The sequence below is a fragment of the Miniopterus schreibersii genome (genome assembly GCF_964146895.1).
Source record: "Miniopterus schreibersii genome assembly, chromosome: 2".
NCBI classification, from domain to species: Eukaryota; Metazoa; Chordata; class Mammalia; order Chiroptera; family Miniopteridae; genus Miniopterus; species Miniopterus schreibersii.
The window spans coordinates 75,658,626-75,685,260 of NC_138102.1; the positions used below are offsets into that span (position 1 = coordinate 75,658,626).

At 37.4% G+C, this 26,635-nt stretch overlaps 1 protein-coding gene and 1 pseudogene across 5 annotated transcripts in view; one reads left to right on the top strand and one right to left on the bottom strand.

The window, feature by feature from the left end:
- The window catches only part of CAB39L (calcium binding protein 39 like), a 143,756-nt gene that overhangs the window by 82,060 nt on the left and 35,061 nt on the right, over positions 1-26,635 (bottom strand). For 2 of the 4 annotated variants that reach the window (XM_081130194.1, XM_081130195.1), the window contains exon 3: positions 1,332-1,465. The exons of the other annotated variants lie outside the window; for them this stretch is intronic. The gene's annotated coding sequence lies outside the window, so the exon portion shown is untranslated. The remainder of the gene's footprint in view (positions 1-1,331; positions 1,466-26,635) is intronic. 4 annotated transcript variants of the gene reach the window in all.
- On the top strand, positions 5,922-8,465 carry LOC308552439 (elongation factor 1-alpha 1 pseudogene; annotated as a pseudogene). The gene is made up of 2 exons: positions 5,922-5,927; positions 6,983-8,465. The product of its transcript is annotated as an elongation factor 1-alpha 1 pseudogene (transcript).

The window sequence follows — 26,635 nt, forward strand, 5'->3', positions numbered from 1 at the left end:
CATAATAACAATGAATTACTAGTTTAAAATAAAAACTATTTTGAAGATTATGAAGCTGTGTGCCAGTCCTCCATCAGTCCAAGAAGGATTAAGTGTGGGAAATTCTGTAAAGAAGTAAAAGTTGGTTTGTGATATTATCTCTATTTTATTTACTTTTGACTTTAAGTATAAGATACTGGTCCAGAAAAGGTTTCCACAGACCAGCTGAGTTTCTTATTATACATAGATCAACAGATAAATAAACAAACAAATAAATAAATAAATAAAAATAAATTCCACAAAACAAAACCTGTTCTACTGGTTTCTGTACACATAAAGGAAATATTAGAGAAAGTACAGCCATTTTATATTACGTCTAGGGTACAAATCCTTTTAATATGTTTACTGACTGATGAAGTTTTCATTTCAGCTAAGTTGTTCTGTCTTAAAGAACTCACTTGAATCAATAAGATGTTTTTGAGGCTGGCACAGAGTAGATTAAAAACTTTCCTTAGAATGCTGCATCTTTACATAATGACTCATTTTAGCAGCTAATAATATATACTTCCTTCCTCCAACAGAAGAATGATTACATGCCTTCCACTGATGACTTTAAAATGACATAAAATTTGCATAGAGTCTCCTATGTTAAGTTTGTATCAGAATGTGAATACCTATTTTAAGAGTTTCTTTTTCTTTTTTCTGCTCTATTGCTTACATACATATATGCATCTGGTTATCCTAGTTCTCCAGTGGACCAACATTATATGATAGCTTGGTATCAGCTATAAGAACAAAATAACTGCATTGTTCCTTAATTTAAAATCCATGTGCATTAATTTTGTATCAAATGGTAAATCTGATATGTAAACTGTCTAATTTTATTTTCATTACAGAACTTTCAAGAAATCATGTACCACTTGAATGAGAGAATGCTGTAATTTATAATAACTGAAAAAACCAAACATCACACTGATATTTTAGACACTAGACAAAGATAACTTGAATTTTCACGAAGTTGAAAGAGAAACATGAAAAATTATATACTTCCATTATTTTATTTTTGGAAACTCTTTGTAAATAAAGCCCATTTCCAAAATAAGATATTTCACAAACAGAGAATAGTTGGTAGTGATTCAAGTGTCTTAGGCAACAGAGGAGTATTGTTTTGTAGTCTTTGTTTTTTTAAACCTCTCCTAGTAACAGCAGTTTATCATTTAAAAAGAAACAAGGTAACAACATGATTTAAAATGAATATATAAGCAATAACTGTAAAACCTTAACTGAAACTAAAGTTTACCATATCAATTCCATTTCTATGAACTGGTATAGACAACCTGGTTGATACTCACCAAATGTTATAGAAATCCCAGGCTCATCTAAGCAACAAAAAGTAGACACATGGTGAGGTGCTGAAGACAGCTCTCTCTCCGACTAAAAGGACTTCAGATGAAGGAGCCTTTATCTTCCATTCAACAGGAGATTCCTATTACCAAAGCGTGGCAGAGAAAAGAGTTTCCACAATCCCGTCTTGACTTTCTGCCTCTCTCTTTGAAGAGTAACAGTTACCACCGGAAAACGTTAGCAGAAAATGATCGCTTGAACACTCACACAGGGCAGCTGTAAATTTCCACTCTCTTTGCTTGCTCTCAGATTCCAAGCGTTGCTTGTCTTTTAATCTGTCACAGGCAGTTCTGTTTCTGGTCAAACCAGCTTGCTTATGTGTTCTCTTCTCCCTCTCTAACACCCTTTTTAGAAACATAACCAGAGTCATAGCGCCCTCTTTTTCTTCCTCTCTCCAAATCTTGCAATGTCACAAGAAGGTGTATAAGAAAATTAAGCTGAGGCAAATTTAATTCTTGGCCAAAAAAAGAATCTAGGGATAAACAAAAACTTTTCTCATCACATTTTTTCCCTTTAAGTCCTATACTTGTTCATGCACGGGTTTTGTCAACAGATTAAACTGGTCTGACTATCTTGTTTAAAAATTTAAATAAAGGTTTCTAATAAAGGCATAGTGATAGTGATAATAACAGATTTATCTGCTAATAGGTTAGTTTCTCAGGGAGGACGGTATTCCCAATCATAATAAGAAAGCGTAGCAAGTACTCAAAAAATTTTATCTTGAAATTTAAATATGCAAAAAATTTAATTTTGAAATTTAAAAAGGAGATTTTAGAATCAGAGTATTCATAATTTAATTTTAAGAGTAATTTTGTGAAAAATTAATGTATTTTTAAATAGGGTATATTTTGAAATTTAGAATTAACACCTGCAATTATAAAAGGGAAACTACAAAGAACATAAAAAATATTGACACTAAAGATAATAAATAGAACAACTTAACCCTGGCCAGCGTGGCTCAGTTGGTTGTAGTGTCATCCCATACAACAAAAGGTTTCCAGTTTGATTCCTGGTCAGGGAAGATACATAGGTTGAGGGTTCAATCCCTAGTGGGGGTTCGTATGGGATGGCAACTGATCGATGTTTCTCTCTCACATTGATGTTTTTCTCTCTCTCTCTCCTCCCCCACTCTCTGAAATCAATAAGCAGGTAAGGATTAAAATAAATAAAAAACGAACTGTTTATACCATTCATGTGCAAACCCAATGTAATTATTTTGTTTAGAAAGTCTCCCCCCGCCCAATACACACATATAAGCATTGGTGAGGATGAATAATATCTCTTCAATGAAAATTTACAAGGCTAAAGGCTACAAAAACTTTGTTTTCCATTATTATACATGTATAATTACAGAGTAAAATATCTTGAAATTATGGATCTCTCTGTAAGGTTTGGAATGAGGAATTAGGTAGAAAGCTGAGTGAGATGGTTGGTGACAAGCTTATGTGGCATTTGTAGGAGTCTTTGGAATTAGGAGGCAATGTATACAGCTTAGAATACATGCTGGATCTGTGAGAATGCTACTCGGAGCCTGTTTTCAAGTATTTTGTCCTAGCTCCAAAGATTTTTGGGTTCTCTGTCTTCTACTATGTGTTACCAATAAAAATTCTTGGATTCTTCTGATGACAGACATCCCAATTACAGAGCTGATGGAATTAGTTATTAGCCCTATTATTATTTTAATCCTACTCTCTGCAGAACTAAAATATCTCTAAGAATATGAGCTTAAATAAAGTGAAAGGTAAATATCTTTAAATAGTTGTTTACAATCCTTAAGAAAGATAAGCAAATAAAGCTTGATTTATTTCTTAATCTATACATCATACATTTAATATATACTTCCTAATATACATATTTTCTATTTAAAAACATTTGTTTCTTAATCTGGTTCATTTAGATTTTTAAAATTTAAATATAAGCTAATTTGCATCTTAACACCTAAGAAATAGGCACCAAAGAGGACTAGAGATTAGTCTGCCGATTATTCCTTCAATTAGTAGTTGTTTTAGAATTTAGAGGTTTTTTAAAAAACATTTTTATTGATCTTTAGAGAGAGAGGAAAGGAGAGGGGGAGAGAGAGAGAAACATCAATGTGGGAATGAAACATCAATTAGCTGCCTCCTGCACACCCACTACCAGGAATTGAGCCCACAACCCAGGCATGTGCTCTAACTGGGAATCAAAATGGCAACCTTTACATGCACAGAATGATGCCCAACCACACTGGCCAGGGCTAGAGTTTTATTTCCTATTTTTAAAGAAATGGAGATTATACCAAATCACTAAAAGGAATCAGATGCCTAGTACTTCCTGAGTGTAAGGTTATACTAAGAATTCCAGCATAACTGAAGAAATAAAGAATTTGTGTGTGGGGGGGGGAGGGGGGCGCAGGTACCTAAGAATAACCACAAGGTTAATTTTCATAAGCAACTTTAAAATTGGGAGATGCTACATCTATCTATGATTCTAAGACACAAAATAAAGACATGATATTTAAAATATATAAGACTGAGTACCTATGATTGCATGTAGTTTATATTTGATACCTGCTAAATACCATTTTTAAGATGCATACAAAGAAATAACAAAAAGTGACCTTATATTAGACCACAAAGAAACCAATAAATTACCAAAGGAGACAAGGTACAAGCTTCATCCTCTGAACACAAGATGATAAAATTAGAAGTTACTTAAAATTTTTTCAAGGAATAAGCAAATATTCTTTAAAAAACCCCTCTTAATACTTGAAAATTAAAAAGAATACTCCGATCTTGGTCAGAGGAATGGCGGCATGAGAGACCCATGCTGCCTCTCCCCCTGAAACTTCAGCAAGTTGATAAACCATAACAAAGGACCCCCTGCTCAATATAGAAGCATGCCTGAGAGACCTGCACATTGAAGTATCTAAAAATGGGCAACTTGGAGTAAATGGGGAGGCAAAAAGGGAAGAGAGCCCAGATGGCCACATATGCAGCCCTGCAGCCAGAAGCTGGCAACCGGCTTGGCCCAGAGAGGATTCTGCACTACCAATTGGAAAATAATAGAAATACCTCTTCAGAGAATGCTGCTACAAGAAGGTCAACAACACACAGATGCCTAGACAGCGGAGACCAGCAAATACCATGAATAACTACGGTAACGAGGAAGCTCAAAAAGAAAACAGAAAATCTCCAGAAAGCAAGCTGGAACACATGGAAATATGTGATGTAAAAGACAGAGAATTTAAGATGGCAGTTCTGGAAAAACTCGAGATGTGAGAAAATAGACATGCAATTCAATACATTCAGAAAACAAATTAAGGAACAAAGTAAGTGCTTTACCAAAGAGAATGAAACTTTGAAAAAAGAACCAATAAAAAATCCTGGAAATGAAGCATGAAATTAAGGAGAGTAGGAGTGAGCATAGGAAAAAGAGCCAATCAGATGGAGGAAAGAATTAGTGACATCAAAGATAGGAATCTAGAAATGATGCAGAGGGAAGAAGAAAGAGACTTGAGCATAAAGAAAAATGAAAGAGCTCTACAAAAACTATCTGACTCCATTAGAAAAAGCAATATTAGAATACTAGGCATTCCATAAGAAGAAGAGAGGGAGAAGGGGATGGAGAGTCTATTTAAACAAATAGTGGATGAGAACTTCCCAAACCTATGGAAAGAACTAGATCCTCAAATTCAGGACACCTCATTACCTCAACCCAAAGAGGTCCTCTCCAAGGCACATTGTATTAAAACTGTCAAAAATTGAAGACAAAGAAAAAATTCTCAAAGCAGCCAGGGAAAAGAAGGAAGTGACCTACAAAGAAAATCCCATCAGAGTATCATTTGATTTCTCAACAAAAACTTTACTAGCCATAAGAGAGTGGAACCAAATGTTCAAATGACTGAGAGAAATTACCAGCCAAGAATAATATATCCGACAAAGTTATCCTTTAAATATGAAAAAGAAATAAAGACTTTTCTAGGCATACAGAAGCTGAGGGGATTTCTCACCATGAAACCTCTATTGCAGGAAATAATCAAGGGAGTTATTCTACCTGAAACAAATAGCATAAGGTCACAACACTATGAGTAAGATCACCAAAAACTTACAGCATAAACAGGGATAATTTGTGACAACAAAAACATAGAAGGGGAGGGGGTAAATGTCTGAACTGGCAAAGGAGGATGGAGATCAGATGCATTTAAAGGGAAAAAAACCTACTATATAATGCAACTTTACTTTTCATAAACCTAATGGTAAACACACACAAAAACCCCCAAATTAAGACACATAGCTTAAAAAAAAGAGGAAGCAGGGGAAAGAAGTATAGAACACCACCAAACAAAAACAACAGACAGAAACACAAAGGAAAAGAACCAAAGGAGGCACAGAGTTACCAGAAAATAAAAGATAAAATGGCTACAGGGAATCCTCATACATCAATAATTATCCTAAATATAAATGGTCTGAATTCACCAATAAAGAGACACAGAGTATCAGAGTGAATAAAAAACAAAACCCAACCACATGCTGCCTTCAGGACATATCTAAGCTGCAAAGATGAAGGTAGATTCAAAGTGAAAGGGTGGAAAATGATTCTCCAAGCAAATAATATCCGCAGAAAGGCAGGTGTAGCCATACTTATATCTGACAAAGTAAATTTCAAAATAACAAAGATAACAATAGATAAAGATGTCATTTTATAACGATAAAGGGGACATTAATCAAGAAACGTAATAATTCTTAAAATATATGCACCAATCAAGGAGCACAGAAATATATAAAGCAACTACTCACAGAACTAAAGAGAAAAACAGATTAAAACACAATCATAGTTGGGGACCTTAACACTCCATTGACAGCTAGAGACAGATCATCCAAACAGAAAATCAATAAAGAAATATTGGCCTTAAATGACACACTAGACCAAATGGACATAATTGACGCTTAAAATGTCTTTCATTCCAGAACATCAGATTATACATTCTCCTATAGTCACATGGACCATTCTCAAGGACAGACCATATGTTGGGCCACAAAACTAGCCTCAACAAATTCAAGAAGACTGAAATTATACCAAGCATATTCTCTAAACAGGATGTCTTGAAATTAGAAATCAACTGCAAAAAGAAAGTAAAGAGACCCACAAATACCTGGAGATTAAACAACATAGTACTAAAAAATAACTGGGTTAAAGAAGAAATAAAAGGAGAGATGAAAAGATTATGTTTAGAGACAAATGAGAATGACAACACAACATATCAAAACTTCTGGGATGCAGCGAAAGCAGTAATAAGAGGGAAGTTTATATCATTACAGGCTATCTCAAGAAATGAGAAATCCCAAGTAAAGATCCTAACATTACATCTTAAAGTACTAGAAAAAGAAGAACAAAAGCAACCCAAAGTCAGCAGAAGAAAGGGAATCATAAAAACTAAAGCAGAATTGAATGAAATAGAAAACAAAAAGACTATACAAAAAATTAATACAACGAAGAACTGGTTCTTTGAAAAGATTAATAGGACTAGCAGAGGAAGCTGTTCAAGGGTTTTGTCCCAGGCTCGTGAGAGGACAAAGGTGTCGTGAAAACCACCACTAAGTCAAACCCAAAATGGGAAAAGACTCATATCAACATCATTGTCACTGGACACGTAGATTCCGTCAAGACTACCACTACTGGCCATCTGACCTACAAATGTGGGATAGACAAAAGAACCATCGAAAAATTTGAGAAGAAGGCTGCTGAGATGGGGAAGGGCTCCTTCAAGTATGCCTGGGTCTTGGATAAACTGAAAGCTGTACGTGAGCGTGTTATCACCATTGATATCTCCCTGTGGAAATTTGAGACCAGCAAGTATTATGTAGCCATCATTGATCCCCCAGGACACACAGACTTCATCAAAAACATGATTACAGGCACATCTCAGGCTGATTGTGCTGCCCTGATTGTTGCTGCTGATGTCGGTGAATTTGAAGCAGCTATCTCCAAGAATGGGCAGACCCGTGAACATGCCCTTCTGGATTACACACTGGGTATGAAACTGATTGTTGGTGTTAACAAAATGGATTCCACCTAGCCACTCTATAGCCAGAAGAGATATGAGGAAATTGTTAAAGAAGTCAGCACCTACATTAAGAAAATTGGCTACAACTCTGACACAGTAGCATTTGTGCCAATTTCTAGTTGGAATGGTGACAATATGCTGGAGCCAAGTGCTAATATACCTGGTTCAAGGGATGGAAAGTCACCTGTAAAGATGGCAATGCCAGTGGAACCACCCTGCTTAAAGCTCTGGATTGCATCCTACCACCAACTTGTCCAGCTGACAAGCCCCTGTGTCTCCCCCTCCAGGATGTCTACAAAATTGGTGGTATTGGTACTGTCCCTGTGGGCCGAGGGGCTGAGTGGAGACTGGTGTTCTCAAACTCAGCATGGTGGTCACCTTTGCTCCAGTCAATGTTACAACTAAAGTAAAGTCTGTTGAAATGCACCATGAAGCTTTGAGTGAAGCTCTTCCTGGGGACGATGTGGGCTTCAATGTCAACAACGTGTCTTTCAAAGATATTCGTCACAGCAGTGTGGCTGGTGGCAGCAAAAATGATCCACCAATGGAAGCAGCTGGCTTAACAGCTCAGGTGATTATCCTGAACCATCCAGGCCAAATCAGTGCTGGATATGCACCTGTACTGGACTGTCACACAGCTTATATTACTTGCAAATTTGCTGAGCTTTAGTAGAAGATTGATCATTGTTCTGGGGAAAAGCTGGAAGATGGTCCTAAGTTTTTGAAATCTGGTGATGCTGCCATCATTGATATGGTGCCTGGCAAGCCCATGTGTGTTGAGAGCTTCTCTGACTACCTTCCTCTGGGCTGTTTTGCTGTTCATGACATGAGACAGACAGTTGCTGTTGGTGTCATCAAAGCAGTAGAGAAGAAGGCAGCTGGAGCTGGCAAAGTCATCAAGTCTGCCCAGAAAGCTCAGAAGGCTAAGGAAATATTATCTCCAATACCTGCCACCCCAGTCTTAATTAGTGGTGGAAAAACAGTCTCAGAACTGTTTGTCTCAATTGGCCATTTAAGTTTAATAGTAAAAGACTGGTAAATTATTACAATGCATGGTAAAACCTTCAGAAGGAAAGGAGAATGTTTTGTGGACCATATGTTTTTTTGTGTGTATGGCAGTTTTTAAGTTATTAGTTTTTAAAATCAGTATGTTTTAGTGGAAACAACTTGACCAAAAATCTGTCACAGAATTTTGAGACCCATTAAAACAAAGTTTAATGAGAAATCTGTGTGTTCTTTTGGTCAACACTGCAACTTTCTGTTATACTACTTAGGTAGAAGACTTCAGAGTTACCTATCTCTGGTGTTATATCTACTGATACTTTAGAATTGAATAATTCTAATGGTTGTTTTTTTGGGGGTGGGAACTTTGGTTTTGTTGTGGGGTTTTTTTCCACTGAAGGGGAGGAATCATCTGTTTACACAGTAAAAGCTATGGGAGGGGATCTGTTGGTGTAATACTAAGTAGGTTAGGACAGATAAACAGTAACTTTGTTATGTGTAAACTACTTTATAAAGGCCAAATTCTGTTATATTAAAGTCCACATGTTACCATATAGAACTTTGTAGTTACATCAATATTGAGTAAATTTGTTGGTATGTCAAATTTTAGTTTTCTGATTTTACTGGGATGTGAGTTCACATTTACAAATACTGAGGTAGGTTAAGAACCTAAAGTGAGGCTTCAATAGTATTGAGCACTGTCTTGCTACAGTTAATTGCATCCAAATTATGGGGAAAAATAAATGCTGGAAGTTGGAGAAAAAGAAAGAAAAGATTAATAAAATTGACAAACCCCTGGCTAGACTCACTAAGGAAAAAAGAGAAAACACCCATATAAAAATAATCAGAAATGAAAGAGAAGTCACCACAGACATCGCAGATATACAAAGTACCATCCTGGAATACTATGAAGGACATATAGGGTATAAGCACTGACCAAACAAAGTAGTTGTTCACACAACCAGCGCAGCCATAGGGGATTCAGCACACCTGCTAAACGCTGAATGTAGTTCATTCATCCAGACAGAATGTGATGATCATGTTCTTTAAAAACATTTAAAGAAATAATATATTTATCAAAAAATATCAAGTTAGAAAAATCCAGGATGCTAAACCTAGTAAAAAAAATACATGCTCAAATCTTTATCCTATTTTTTACATAAACATCTCCTTTCACATGGACATAGAAAGATTACCAAAATGTTAATGTTGGATCACTGTTGATTATTTTCTTCTTGTATTCATGTATGGTTTTCAAATGATCTATAATTAACATACATAGTCAGTTTTGCTACAACATGACATAGGTGTTCCTAAAAATCACCATGCTATATAAAGTCATGCAATAAGAGCCACAGGAATTATGGGGAACATGAGGTTGGAGATCAATATTCAAAAACTTTGTCAGAGACATTTTTTTTTAAAAGGTAACAACCTGAGATTAAAGATGGCGGCAGACTGAATAGAAACTACACTGACACTCTCCTGGGACCAAACTGGAATTACAACTAAAATATAGAAAAACCATCCTGAATAATCAACTGCAACTGAAGACTAGCTGGGAAGCACCCTCATAACCAAGGAGGAAAAGTGGAGACCACATAGAGACTGGCAGGAAGTACGGAGGAATGGGAGGGCTAGCTGGGCTCCCACAGGCACCAGTTGAAGGTATGGAGGGATATTTCAGCTGTGGGGGGTTCCCACTGAGGACTCTGGGGCCTAAACCCCAGGCTGGGCTTCCCAGCCAAGAGCACCAGAACTGAGAAAGGTGGCTACATAACATCTGGCTGTGAAAAGTAGCATGGTTTCTGCCTGCCAGGGAGAAATGGCTGGAAATACAGGCACCCTCTTAAAGAGCCAAGGCACAAAGTTTTGGGTTCAGCCACTCACCTTGGGCTCCAGCAGAGGCAGGGCAGGGTGGATTGGAGCTGTGTGAGGAGAATCTAGGATCGTGGGCTCTGGAGATAGAGCTCAGAGGGCACCCCTCTAAATTCCTGTGCTGAGTCATTCCCCATGCTGCAGAGGCAGACACTTACCTTCCAAGCATCTTTTGCCTGAGGGGGAAGCAATTGCCCCACCCTGCTGGAAAACCTTTCACCAATCAGCCATCCCACCCTGTGGAGTTTTTCTACAGCCTGAGGCTCATTAAGAGAATCAGATTAATCAGCCTGCAGGCAGAGGCAGACTTCAGAGTGCTTTGTGTCTTGGCCTGATCTGCTTCTGGACCCAGGACTTGGAAAAGAAGACTTTGGCATCTTGGTCATGTCCAAACATACCCAGCCCCAACAGAGGGGACCTCAAGCCTGGGGTTGTTGATAGCCCCAAACAGGGTACTCAGGGCCACTCACAAACAGCACCTGACATTGGCCTGCACCAGAGACCATCCAAAAAGACTGAGAGTCCTATCATGCCTACCTAATACACAGAAACAAACCCAAATAGGGAGACAAAAAAACAAGTACTAAAAGAAAGAACAAGAGAAGTCTCCAGAAAAAGAGCTAAATAAAACAGAGATAAGCAATCTATCAGATATAGAGTTCAGAATACTGATTGTAAGGATGTTTAACAGCATGAAAAAAGATATGGAAACTATGAAGGACATTAAGAATGACATAGCAGAAATAAAGAATACATTGGAAGGAATAAACAGCAGATTAGAGGAAGCTGAGGATTGGATCGGTGAATTAGAAGGCAGAGTAGAAAGAATCACTTAATCAGAGATCCAAAAAGAAAAAATATTTAAAAAACAGAAGGACAGTCTGAGGGAGCTGTGAGACAACATGAAATGTAAGAATATTGTGTCATAGGAGTGCCAGAGGCGGTCAAAAGTAAGCAAGGGTTCGAGAGCCTGTTTGAAGAAATAATGGCAGAAAACTTCCCTAACCTGGTAAAGGAAAAAGTCACACAAGTTCAGGAAGCACAGATAGTCCCAAGCAAGAAGAATCCAAAGAGGCCCACACCCAGACACATCATAATTAAAATCTCAACAATTCAAGACAAGAATATTAAAAGCAGCAAGAGAAAAGCAATCTGTCACCTAAAAAGGAGCTCCCATAAGGTTGTAAGCTAACTTCTCATCAGAAACTCTACAGGCCAGAAGGGAATGGCATTAAGTATTCAAGGTAATGCAAAACAAGAATCTGAAAACAAGATTGCTCTATCCAGCACAGCTATCATTCAAAGTAGATGGTGAAATAAAGAGCTTCCCAGACAAAAAAAGGCTAAAGGAGTTTATCACCACCAAACCAGCATTGCAGAAAATGTTTAAGGGACTGCTGTGATTAGAAGTAGAAATAGAAGCATTGCAAAAAATGTTAAAGGGATTGATGTAACAATAAGAAGAAATAGAGAGAGAAACATAGGCATAAAGAATTAAACTGGCAATAAATAAGGACCTATCAGTAATAACCTTAAGGACTTTAAGGGAGAGATCAACAGCAATACAGTAATAGTCCTGGACTTTAATACCCCATTGACTTCACTGGATAGATCTTGCAGACAAAAAGTCAACACAGAAACAGTGACTGAATGGCACACTAGATTAGATGGGATTTAACTGACATTTACAGAACATTTCACCCCAAAGCTGGAGAATATACATTCCTCTCAAGTGCACGTGGACCATTCTCAGAGAGACCACATGTTAGGACACAAAACCAGTCTCTACAAGTTCAAGAAGATTGAAATCATATCAAACATCTCAGATCACAAGGGCATGAAATTAGATATCAACTGCAGTAAAAACACTCAAAAACACTCAAACACATGGAGGCTAAATAACATGTTATTAAACAATGAATGGGTTACCAATAAGATCAAGAAAAAAATCAAAAACCTCTTGGAAACAAATGAAAATGAACACACAACCCAAAATCTATGGGACACAGCAAAAGTAATCCTAAGAGGGGAGTTCATAGCACTACAAGGCCTACCTCAAAAAGCAAGAAAATTTTTTAGTAAACTATCCAACGCTACAACTTAAAGAATTAGAAAGCTCCTCTGTGAAGCAGTCCAGACGAGGGCTTTTGTTTACTGGGAGTTTTTTTTATTACTGCTTTGATTTCATCAGTTGCTATTAGCCTTTTCAAGTTTTCTGATTCTTCTTGATTCAGTTTTACATGATCTCACTCATATGTGGAATCTAATAAACAAAATAGACTGAGGAACAAAAGAGATCCAGAGACATGGAAGCATGGAACAGACTGATGAATCTCAGTGGGAAGGAAAGGGTGGAGGAGTGGGTGGGGAGAGATTAATCAAAGAACTTATATGCATATATGCATAACCCATGGACACAGACAATAGTGTGGTGAAGGTCTGGGGATGGTGGATATAGGGTGGAGGGGATCAATGGGGAAAAAAGGAGGATATCTATAATACTTTCAACAATAAAGATAAATAAAAATAAATAAATTAATAAATAAATGTATTAATTTTTTAAAAAGGGGTAGGAACCTGCCCTGGCTGGCATGGCTCAGTTGGTTGAGCGTTGTCCCCATGCACTGAAAGGCTGCTGGTTCGATTCCCAGTCAGGGTACATGCCCAGGTTTCTGGTTTGGTCCCCAGTAGGGGTGCATGGGGGAGGCAACCAAATGATGTTTCTCTCATATCAATGTTTCTTTCTCTCTCTCTCCCTCCCTCTCTCAAATCAATAAAAAATTTTTTTACACAGGTAGGAACCCAATAAAAGCAGTAGCAAAGTTTTACACATTAAATGGTTAGAAAATATATAAATATGGCACTTCATCTTGAAAAAGACCTGACATTGCTTGTGAAAATCAGTATTAGAAGACTTGTAGCTTGTGAGTTATTTTGAAACAGTAGAAATAGTGTCATCTGAAATCAGCTGGAAAGTTTTACCATCAAATATGGATGGATGTGACTCATAATGTGGTACACTGAGATGGCTGGTAGGTATTGTAGGTGTGTGCATATGTACATTTTGTGTATTCCTCGTGGCTTGGTTCAGCTGGGTGGTTTTCTACATTAATGTAGTGTTTCTCATGAATGAAACTGCACAAAAGCAAATGAGAAATCTGCATTATGCTCAAATTATTTCCTAATATATTAATCACGTTGGAACAAATTTGTGTTTTCAAAACAAGTGTTATAGCAGAAATGACTATTAGTTTTACATCATAAAATACATGTATATGTATATGTATATGTATATGTATATATACAAAGTGTGAGGCAAAAGTAAGTTTACAGTTGTGAGTATGTAAAAGTTTATTCTTGTATTATTTATAAATTATTGTATTATTTTCCATATGAACAACTGTAAACCTACTTTTGCCCCACACTGTATGTTACAGTATGCTAAAAAGTACTGTGGACCTATTGTAATTTTGCTAACTGGAGATCTTTATTTATCTTTTAAAATTTATGTATTTATTTATTTTTTGAGGTTTTTTTTTTTGGTTTTTTTTGTTTTTAAATATATCCTTATTGATTTCAGAGAGAGGAAAGGAGAGGGAGAGAGAGAGCTAGAAACATCAGTGATGAGAGAGTCATTGATCGGCCGCAGCCCGCAACCCAGGCATGTGCCCTGACCGGGAATTGAACCCCGATCTCCTGGATCCTAGGTCGACGCTCAACCGCTGAGCCACGCCACGCCGGGCGAGTTTTTTTTTTTTAATTTTTTTAAATTTCTTTTTTATTTTATTTTATATCTTTATTGATTTCAGAGAGAGGAAGAGAGAGAGAGGGGGAGAGACAGAGACATCAATGATAGAGAGTCAATGATCGGCTGCCTCCTGCATACCCCCGGACTGGGGATTGAGCCCGCAACCCAGGAATGTGCAACCCTGATCACCTGGATCCTAGGTCGATGCTCAACCGCTGAGCCATGCCCAGCTGGGCTAAAATTTATTTTTAATCCTCAGCCGAGGATATGTTGAGAGAGAGAGAGAGAGACAGAGGAGAGAGAAAAAGATATATTGATGTGAGAGAGAAACATCAATCAGTTGCCTCCTGTACCTGCCCCAGATGGGGATCAAACTTGCAACCTAGGTATGTGCCCTGATCAGGAATCGAACCCACAAATTTTTGGTGTACAGGATGACACTCTAACTAAGTGAGCCACCCAGCCAAGGAGGGATCTTTTTTTTTTTAAAGTGGTATTTACATCTCTCTTATTCCCACTGCTATTTTCCCTTCACATCTCATTCATGCTTTTGTTTCTCTATTTTTTTCTATTCCTAAACACAAAAGTGTAGATACAAAATAACATTTGATTTATTCTTCAATAGCCTATGACAATAAGGGGGCCCCAAAGAAAAGAACCTGTTCATTGTTTTGGGAGCTTGTCCTGCTACCCATATACCATAGTATTTCTAGTTCTTCCTTCTCATAATTTCCATTTCAGACAGAATTACCACTGTGGCCCCGAAAGTTTCTTTGAATATCTTTATATTCAAATTGCTTTCATACAAGCAGAATATAGAGCCCTGGCCGGGCAGGTCAATTGTTTAGAGGAAGGTTGCAGGTTCAGTCTCTGGTCAGGGCACATACAAGAATCAACCAATGAATGCATAACTAAATGGAGCAACAAATCTATCTCTTTCTCTCTTTCTTTCTTTCCTTCTCTCTCTCTCTCTCAAAAAAAAAAAAAATCAATAAATTAAAAAAAAATTTTAAGTAAAAAAATAAAAGCAGAATATAAAAGAAATGCTATAGGAGAAATGCTTTAGAGAGGTCCAAGTTGCACAGAAATTGAAGTGAACTTATAAAATGAAAAACACATTTACAATGTCCATTAATTGCTAATTCTTGGCCAAATTTGGAACTTTGTAAAAGGTCTTGTAATTAATTTCAACAAGATAATAAAACTTAATTATTCTGGTTTCTCTCTTAAATTACTTTGCTTCCCATCTCTTCCTGTTATTTTTTAGAAAATAGGAAGCTGAATAGCAAAAATTAGGTGCCACTCCTACTTCTATTTACTGTACCTCCAAAACCCCAGAGCAGTCTCTTAAAACCAAGAATATCATTCTTTTTCTCACTTTCCAGCACCACTCTGGCCCCCTGCTGGTACAGAGCTTCAGTGGCAGTGGAAACAGTCTACAGCAGTTAAGATTTACTATGCCAGTCTGTGGAATGACTTACCTTGTTTCCCTAATGCCAAGATGGTATATATCTATAGCTATATCTATGTAATAATAGATATATAGTCTCTGAAAGCTTTTATGTGATAAGATATTCTGAACATTCTTCACATATCAAGTAGCAAGTATCATAGGCCACAGAGTAGTTGGTATTAGACCCAGATTTGAATGAAAACTGATTGTGCATAAGTAACACATCGTTACATTGGAGACAATAATATATACTTCCAGGACTGGTTGTGAGGATCAAGTGAAATACATACCTACTTGGCACTTAGTTAAGAGGTAAGTGTTAGATATTGCTCCACTTATAAAATAAAAGAAGAATTCTAGCATATATTTTTTAATCAGTGCATTGTGGTTGGCCTGTCACTGCTCCAGAATGTGGAAGATCCACTGGAGGAGTTACAAACAGTATGCAATAAACTTCATTTATGAAACCCTTAGTAGATAGAAAGTGTTCTACTCGGTATGTCAGACACACACACACACACACACACACACACACACACACACACACCAATAAACCATTAACTATGTGTTTAAGGACTTTTAAAAATATATATGTCTTTATTTCAGAGAGAGGAAAGGAGAGGGAGAGAGACAGAAACATCAATGACGAGTCATTGATTGGCTGCCTCCTGCACGCCCCCTGCTGGGGACTGAGCCTGCAACCGGGACATGTGCCGAAAGGGAATCAAACCTGGATTTCCTGGATCCTAGGTTGATGCTCAACCACTGAGCCATGCCGGATGGGCAAGGACTTTTTAATTTGTCCTATATACAAATCAGCCCAAAATAATTCCCTTAAAAGAATGCTGGATGCAGCAATTTTAAAAAGTAAAGGATAGCGATATAGAAACCCTGGATTTTAGTGTAGCTTCCTCATTTGCTTGCCTTGTGCCCAAGTCAATTAACCTCTCTAAGCTTTGGTCTCTATACTATACTTAAGAAGGAACAGTTCATCTATCTTTCATAGGATTGTGAAAATTTTATGTTACATACACAAACATAACTAACTAGACATATTAGTAAAATGGAATGGGTTTAAAAAAATAAACGTATTCTTTTTTTCTAGGGTTTAACCCCAAATCAAACTTGAAACCTTCCAGAAGTCACTATCATTGAATCCACCATAATGGAATTGAAGGAACTTGGTAAAAAAAAAATACATTTACCTCACATCAGATTACCCTAACCAAAAGGTAGAGCTGAGGTGGAAGCAAGAGAAATAGAAATATTAACAACTTGATCTAAGCAAAAAATGACAAGTAATGTCAATGGTTCTAGAAGTAGCACAGGGGTGCCACAATATTTGTGGATTTGAAATTAACAGTAAATTATTAAGAAGATGGTTGTATAATAACTTTATTTCTACACTTGGTTAATCCATATTTTTCATTCCAAGAGATAAGTTTTTGGTAGTTTCTATGTGACATCAAGTAGTTGTCATAATAAACTTCAATTAATACTGTCAATACTTTCAGGGTTACTATTAGCTTATATGGTACAGGTACTTTGCTAAGAAAAAAAGGGACATGCATAGTCAAGCAGATACATAGATTAACCAGCAAATAGCACCTTCATGCAAAGAACAAGTATTCCCTTCCTCCAGGCAGATGCAGCCCTGTGGCAACTTCAAACACGGTTTGGTCTTGGGGAGGGGATGTGATCTAGATTTGGAGCCCCACTCACTGCCCTGGCCAGGAGCCTTTGAGCAGTGTGCAAACCATACAACTAAATGTAATGGCCCTGAACATTTTTACAATGGCAACATTCTGTTACAACTTTCTTATCACTTCAATAAATTAATTCATCCAAACATCTCAGGGTAATCTGCTCTCTAGGGATACAGAGAAGAATGAGGAATTTACATTCTAATAGGGAATATAAGGCTATCAAAATAACTAACAGTGCACGGTAAAAATTTATGAATCATAAAAGAAAAGACTAATAAAATACCATAGAAATTCCAAAAAATACCAAAATATACGTATACCATGAGAAATCAGAGGATGCGTCACACAGAAGGTGGACTCAGTCTTGGAACTCAGTCCTGAATGACAGGCATGAGATAGGAACAAAGGATTAAGAAGTGCAAAATGTAAATAACAAACAATAGTTTATTAGAAGCAAATGCTATGTGAATGATAGTAGTAAAAAATTTGAAAATATAGGTTGGGGCAGGCAGATTATGGGGAGCCTTTAATACTGGACTAATGAGTTTAACTGTTAATTTGTGGGCAAAGGGGAGCCATGATGTGATCAGAACTTTCTTTCATGAATCTGAATTTGGTGGTGTATAAAAAGAATCAAAAGGTTAAAGAAACAGAAGGTGATGAAATTAAAGGCAACTGCAGTAGTCTAGGATGACAGGGAAGGTAACTAGGTGGGAATGAGAAGACTAGGAGAGTACTGGGTGACAATAGGTTGGCAACTGAATAAATGTAAGAGAAGAGTCAAGATGACAATGAGTTCCCATGCCTGTGTGAAAGATGAGTAATATCATTACTCATGATGAGTAATATCATTAAAATAAATAAGGACTGCCTGGCCGGCGGGGCTCAGAGGTTGAGCGTTGACCTATGATCCAGGAGATGACGGTTCAATTCCTGGTCAGGGCAAATGCCCAGGGTTGCGGGCTCGATCCCCAGTATGGGGAGCGTAGGATACAGCCAATCAATGACTCTCTCTCATCACTGATGTTTCTCTCTCTCACTTCCTCTCTCTGAAATCAGTAAAAATATATTAAAAATAAAATAAATAAATAAATAAGGAACAAAGGAAGAAAAATAAATTTTACAAAGTAACCAGTTGCTTGATATGTAACAAGTTTGAGGCACCAGCAAGACTTCTGGCTATAGATGCTTATGGGCAGTTGAACATATAGAAATAGAACTTGGAGAGAAAACAGAGCCAGAGCAATATATCTGGCAATTCTGTCAATGAAATTCCATTTTGCCAATGGAATATAAGAGAGGCCAAAAAGAGAGTCAAGGAGAGAAATTTAGGGAACAACTACAAGTGGTGGTAGAAAAAATAGTTACTAAAGAAACAATGGTTAGAAAGGGGGACGAGAACCAGAAACAACAACTTATAGAATGAGAAGTGTTCAACAATACTGAATGCTGTAGAGCAGCAATGAGCATTCTGCCTAAACAAATTTCTAAGGCCCTCTTTTTAAATTTTTTGTTAATCCTCACTCAAGGATATTTTTCCATTGCTTTTATTTTATTATTTATTTATTTTTAAGTATATCTTTATTGATTTCAGAGAGAGGAAAGGAGAGGGAGAGAGAGATAGAAAAACCAATGATGAGAGTCATTGATTGGCTGCAGGCCCCCTGCTGGGGATCGAGCCCACAACCGGGGCATGTACCCTGACTAGGAATCGAACCCTGATCGCCTGGATCCTAGGTCGATGCTCAACCGCTGAGCCACAGCTGGCCGGGCTCCATTGCTTTTAAATAGAATGGAAGGGAGAGAAGGAGGGGGAGAGAAAGAGAGAGAAACATCAATGTGAGAGACAGACACACCGATTGGCTACCTCCCGTACTGGAATGGACTCGGGCTGGGGAGAAACCGCCAACCCAGGTATGTGCCATTGACTGGAAATCGAACCCAAGACCCCTCGGTTTGTGGGCCAGTGCTCTAACCACTGAGCAACACCAGCAAGGGCGCCACTCTTTCTGTTCTGTTTTTATCCTCAACTGATGATATGTTTATTGATTTTAGAGAGAGGAAGGGAGAGAAAGAGAGAAAGAGAAATATCTATGTGAGAGATAAACATCAATTAGTTACCTTTCATATGTGCCCTAACTGGAGATTAAACCCACAACCCAGGTATGTGTCCTGACTGGAAATCAAACAAACAATCTTTTGGTATATGCGACAACATTCCAACCAACTAAGCCACCCAGACAGATGCTTTTCCCACTCTTTTTACTTTTTAAATGTTTATTTTAATTGATTTTATAGAGAGGAAGGGAGAAGGATAGAGAGAGAAACATCAATGATCGGCTGCCTCCTGCATGTTCCCACTGGGGATCAAGCCTGCAACCCGGGCATGTGCCCTGACCAGGAATCGAACTGGTGACCTCCTGGTTCACGAGTCAACACTCAACCACTGAGGCACACTGGCTGGCCTGCTTTCACCACTTTTATTTGACAGAACACTGGAAGTCCTAGCTACAGCAATCAGGCAAAAAGAAGAAATAAAAGGCATCCAAAATGGAAAGGAAGGAGTAAAACTGTTATTATTTGCAGATGACATGATACTGTTTATAGAGTACTAGAAAGATTCTACCAAAATTACTACTAGAACTGATAAATGAGTTCAGTAAAATACAGGATGCAAAATAAATATCCACAAATCAGTTGCATTTTTATACACCAATAGTGAACTATTAGAAAGGGAAACTAAGAACACAATCCCATTCACAACTGCATCACAAAGAATAAAATGCCAAGGAATAAACTTAACCAAGGGTGTAAAAGACCTGTATTCATGAAATTATGACACTGAAGAAAGAAACTGAAAAAGACAAAAATAAGTGGAAGCATATACTGTGTTCATGGATAGGAAAAGTTAACATCATTAAAATGTCCACAATACCCAAAGTAATCTACAGATTCAACACAATTCCTACCAAGATACCAATGGCGTATTTCACAGAACTACAACAAATATTTATATGGAACTACAAAAGACCCCAAATAGCAACAGCAATCTTGAGAAACAAGTATAAAGTTGGCGAAATCACTCTACTTGATATCAAAATATATTACAAGGCTATGGTAATCCAAAAAGCCTGGTACTGGCATAAAAACAAATATATAGATCAATGGAACAGAACAGAGCCCAGAAGTAAAGCCATGCCAGAGGGTCAATTAATATTTGACAAAGGAGGCAAGAACATACAATGCGGTAAGTCTATTCAGTAAATGGTGTTGAGAATATTGAACAAATACCATGCAAAAAAATGAAACTAGACCACTTTCTTACACCATATATAAGAATAAACTAAAAATGGATTAAAGACTTAAATGTCAAACTTGAAACCATAAAATTCTTAGAAGAAAACATAGGCAGTAAAATCTCAAACATTTTTCATATTAATATTTCTTTCTGATATATCTCCTTGGGCAAGGGAAATAAAAGAAAAAAAATGAATGGGACTTCATAAAACTAAAAAGCTTTTGCACAGTAAAGGAAACCATCAACAAAATAAAAAGTCCACTGAATGGGAGAACATATTCACCAATACAACTGATAAGGGGTTAATAGTCAAAATTTATAAAGAACTTATAAAACTCAACAACAAAACAAATGACAACAACAAACAATCCAATTAAAAAATGGGCAAAGGGCTTGAATAGACACTTCTGCAAAGAGGACATACAGATGACCAATAGATATATGAAAACATGCTCAAAGTCACTAGTCATCATAGAAATGAAAACTAAAACCATAATGAGGAAAGTGGCAAGCAGCCCCTAATGTTATCTGGGTAGGAGCAGCTAGAATAAAGACCTCGGCAGGGGCAGGGGTTCGGGTGCCTTGCGCCTCTGTGCAGAGTGGACATCCAGGTGGTGGCAGAGCAGGGGCAGGTCTGTGTGGCTCCAAGCAAAGGCTCACAACAAGATCCCACATCCTGCTGTGGTGGCTCAACTGTCCCAGGAACGGCCAGCTCATGGCAGGTTAAAACCTCTGGACAGATGTTAAGATTACACTCAGAAGTTATTTTAGGAAGATTCTTATGTCTGAAGATAATGTATGGACCAAGAAATTACAGTAAAGTCGCTGAAGAAAATAGGTTACATCTCAGTATGCTCTCTCAAATTATCTAAAGTGTCTGAAGTTTCCTAGGGCTGCTGTAACAAATTACCACACACTGGGTGGCTTAAAACAACAGAACTTTAGATTAAAGACAGAGAATCTTAAAAGTAGCAAGAGAAAAGCAATTAGTTACCTACCTACAAGGGAACTCCCATAGACTTGGCAGGCCAGAAGGGAGTGGCATGAAATATTCAAAGTGATGAAAATCAAGGACCTACAACCAAGATTACTCTACCAAGCAAAGCTATAGAAGGATTAAATGCTCCCATCAAAAGAAATACAATTACTCAATGGATAACAAAACTAGACCACCTTACATACGTCTACAAGAGACTTACTTCAGATTGAAATACACAGACAGAAAGTAAAGGGATGAAAAAACATATTTCATGAAAATGGGAAAAAAAACACGAAATAAAAAGATGGGGTAGCAATACTTATCCCAGACAAAATACACTTTAAAACAAGAGACAAAGAAGGACCCAGCAACTCCACTTCTGGGCATTTATTCACAGAAATTCAAAACACTAAGTTGAAAAGACATATACATCCATGTTTATTGCAGCATTATTTACTATAGCCAAGATATGGAAGCAACCTAAGTGTTCAACAATAGATGAATGGGCAAAGAAGTGGTGCATATATACAATGGAATATGATTCAGCCATAAAAAAGTGAAATCTTGCCATCTGTAACAGAGACAGACCTAGAGGGTATTATGCTAAGTGAAATAAACCAGACAAAGACAAATGCCATAGGATTTCACTTACATGTGGAATCTAAAAAACAAACTAGGAGGGAAAATGGTGGCACTGTGAGAAACAGCAGAGCACCCCCACTCCCAACCGTGGACTCGATTTACTCCTAAAATACTACGTAGTCAGGTTGGAAAAACCAGAGTGGACCTGAGTGGACACAGTGCAAGTAGGGAGCACTAAAGAAACATCATAGAGTCCACAACCCGTACAACAGCTTACACGACGAGGTTGGGGCTGAGACACACAGATAGCCAACCTGAGAGGAGAGTCCTCCCAAGGACTGATCAAAGACAATCTAGACCCAAACACAACAGGAGAGCCCAAAGAACCCACAAAAGGGAAACCCACAAAAGGGACATGCCTAGAGTAAAGAGCTCAGAAGGAGAAAGAAAACACACCTCTGGACTCCACTGGACTCACAAAACAAAATCCCATTCCACAAGACTGGGAGACAGCAAATATATCTAATTCATAGATACAAACACTAAGATCTACCAAACTGGGGAGACAAAGAAACAACCCCCAAATTAAAGAAAAGGAAAAATCGCCAGAAAAAGACTTTGATGAGATGGAGTTAAACAAGCTATCGGATATATTTTTTAAAAACCCAAAAAACAAAAAAAACAAGCTATCGGAAACAGAGTTCAGACTATTGATTATGAAGAAGTTCAACTTAATGAGAAAAACAAGGCACTAGAGGATAAGCTTGAGGACCAGAGTGAAAACATGAAAAAAAAGATACATAACAAACAAAAATCAGACAGAAATAAAGAGTGCTGTATCTGATATCAAGAATACACTGGAAGGAATTAAAAGCAGGCTCAATGAAGCAGAGGATAGAATAAGTGACTTAAAAGATACGGTAGAAAAAAATCACTCAATCAGCAGCAAAAAGAAAAAACACTTAAAAACATCAGGACAGTCTGAGGAAGTTTTGGGACAACATGAAACAATACAACATTCGCATTATAGAAATGCCAGAGGGGGAGGAAAGAGAGCAAGGGATAGAAAACTTGGTGAGGGAATAGTGACAGAAAACTTCCCTAGGCTGGTGAGAGAGAAAGCCACACAAGTTCAGGAAGCACAGAGGGTTCCAAACAAGAGGGACCCAAAGAGACCCACTTCAAGACACATCATAATTAAAATGGCAAATGTCAAGGACAAAGAGAAAATATTAAAGGCTGGAAGAGAGAGAAAAAAGCAGTGACCTTCAAGGGAACCCCCATAAGGCTAAGAGCTGATTTCTCAGCAGAAACTCTTCAGGCCATAAGGGAGTAGCATAAAGTTCTCAAAGTAATGAAAAGCAAGAACATGCAACCAAGATTGCTTTATCCAGCAAGGCTATCATTTAAAATTGAAGGTGAAATAAAGAGCTTCACAGACAAAAGAAGGCTAAAAGACTTCAGTACCATGAAGCAGCACTGCAAGAAATGCTAAAAGGACTGCTCTAAGAAAAAGAAGGAATAGTAAGAAAAAGGTACATCAGAATAAAGGGGGAAAATGGCATTAAATAAGTTTATATCGACAGTAACCTTAAATGTAAGTGGAATAAATGGTCCAATCAAGAGACATAGAGTAGCTGAATGGATAAGAAAACAGGACCCAAATATGTGCTGGCTACAAGAGATCCACCTGAGAGCAAAAGACTCATGCAGGCTATTAGCGAAGGGATGGAATAAAATATTCCCTGCAAATGGAAAGGAAAAGAAAGCTGGAGTAGCAATACTTATTTCTGACAAAATAGACTTCAAAATAAACACCATAACAAGAGACAGATATGGTCAGTACATAATACTAAAGGGATCAATCCAACAGGATTAAATAACAACCCTTATAAACATTTATGCACCCAATATAGGAGCACCTAAATGTATAAAAAATTTCTTGAGGGACATTAGGAGGGAGATTGACAGAAACACAATCATAATGGGGGACTTTAACACCCCACTGTCAGCAATGGACAGATCATCAAGACAAAAAATCAACACGGAAACACAGACCTTAAATGACTCACTAGACCTAATGGATTTAATTGACATTTACAGAACATTTCATCCCAAAGCAGCAGAATACACATTCTTCTCAAGTGCACATGGAACATTCTCAAAAATAGAGCACATGTTAGGACACAAGGCAAGTCTCTACAAATATAAGAAGATTGAAATCATATCAAGCATCTTCTTGGATCACAATGCCATGAAACTAGAAATCAACCACTATAAAAAAAAACTAAAAAATATTCAAACACATGGAGGTTAAATAGCATGCTATTAAGCAATGAATGGGTTACCAAACAGGTCAAAGAAGAAATCAAACACTTCATGGAAAGAAACAAAAATGAACAAAGAACAACCCAAAATCTATGGGATACAGCGAAAGCAGTCCTCAGAGGAAAATTCATAGCATTACAGGCCTATCTCAAGAAACAAGAAAAAGATCTAACGAACCATCTAACACAACAACTAAAAGAACTACAACAAAAACAGCAAGAAAAGCCCCAAGAAAGCAGAAGGAAGGAAATAATAAAGATCAGAGCAGAAATTAATGACAAAGAGACTAAAAAAAAATACAAAAAAATCAATGAAACCAATAGCTGTTTTTTTGAAAAGATAAGATTGATGCACCTTTAGCCAGACTCACTAAGAAACAAAGAGAGAGGACACAAATAAATAAAATCAGAAATGAAAGAGGAGATATAACAACCGACCGAACAGAAATACAGAGGATTGTAAGAAAATACTATGAGCAACTATATGCCAACAAATTGGACAACCTGGGTAAAATGGACAAATTCCTAGAAACATACAATATTCCAAAGCTGAATGAGGGAGACAGAAAACCTGAATAGGCCAATAACAACTACTGAAATTGAAGCAGTAATAAAAAAACTCGCAGCGAACAAAAGTCCTGGACCAGATGGATTTATAGGCGAATTTTACCAAACATTCAAAGAAGAATTAACACCTATTCTATTCAAACTATTCCAGAAAATTCAAGAGGAGGGAAAACTCCCAAACTCTTTTTATGAGGCCAGCATCATCCTAACCCCAAAACTAGATAAAGACACTACAAAAAAAGAAAATTACATGCCAATATCCCTGATGAACATAGATGCTACAATCCTCACTAAAATACTAGCAAACCGGATCCAGCAATATATCACAAAGATCATATACCACGACCAAGTAGGATTTATTCCAGGGATGCAAGGCTGGTGCAACATCCGCAAATCAATAAATGTGATATGTCACATAAACAAAATGAGGGACAAAAATCATATGATCATATCAATAGATGCAGAAAAAGCATTCCACAAAATCCAGCACCCATTTCTGATACGAACTCTCAGCAAAGTGGAAATAGAGGGATCATACCTCAACATAATAAAGGTCATATATGACAAACCTACAGCCAACATCATACTCAATGGGCAAAAACTAAAACCAGCCTGGCCGGGCGTGGCTCAGCGGTTGAGCGTTGACCTAGGATCCAGGAGATCGGGGTTCAATTCCCAGTCAGAGCACATGCCCAGGTTGCGGGCTCGATCAATGACTCATCATTGATGTTTCTCTCTCCCTCTCCTTTCCTCTCTCTGAAATCAATAAAGATATATTTAAAAAAAACACACAAAAAACACACTAAAACTATTTCCATTAAAAACAGGAACAAGACAGGAGTGTCCACTTTCACCACTCTTATTCAACATAGTACTGGAAGTCCTAGCCACAGCCATCAGACAGGAAGGAAACATAAAAGGTGTCCAAATTGGAAAGAAGGAAGTAAAACTGTCATTATTTGCAGATTACGTGATATTGTACATAGAAAACCCTAAAGACTCCATCAAAGTACTACTAGATTTGATAAACGAATTTGGCAAGGTAGCTGGATACAAAATCAACATCCGGAAAGAAAGAGAAGCTAAGAAAACAATACCATTTACCATTGCAACTAAAAAATTAAGATACCTAGGAATAAACTTAACCAAGGATGTAAAAGACCTGTACTCAGAAAACTACGTGACACTGAAAAAAGAAATAGAGGAAGATTTAAACAAGTGGAAGAATATACCATGCTCGTGGATTGGAAGAATTAATATCATTAAAATGTCTATACTACCCAAAGCAATTTATAAATTCAATGCAATTCCTATTAAAATACCAACAGCATATTTCACAGGCCTAGAACAAACATTTCGAAAATTTATATGGAACCAAAAAAGACCCCGAAAAGCTGCAGCCATCTTGAGAAAAAAGAATAGAGTTGGAGGAATCACATTACCGGCCATCAAACTCTACTACAAAGCCATTGTAATCAAAATGGCCTGGTACAACAACAGGCATATAGATCAATGCAACAGAATAGAGGCCCCAGAAATAGACCCACGCCACTATGGTCAGATAATATTTGACAAAGGAGGCAAGAGCATCCAATGGAGTAAAGACAGTCTCTTCAATAACTGGTGCTGGGAAAACTGGACAGATACATGCAAAAAAATGAAACTAGAC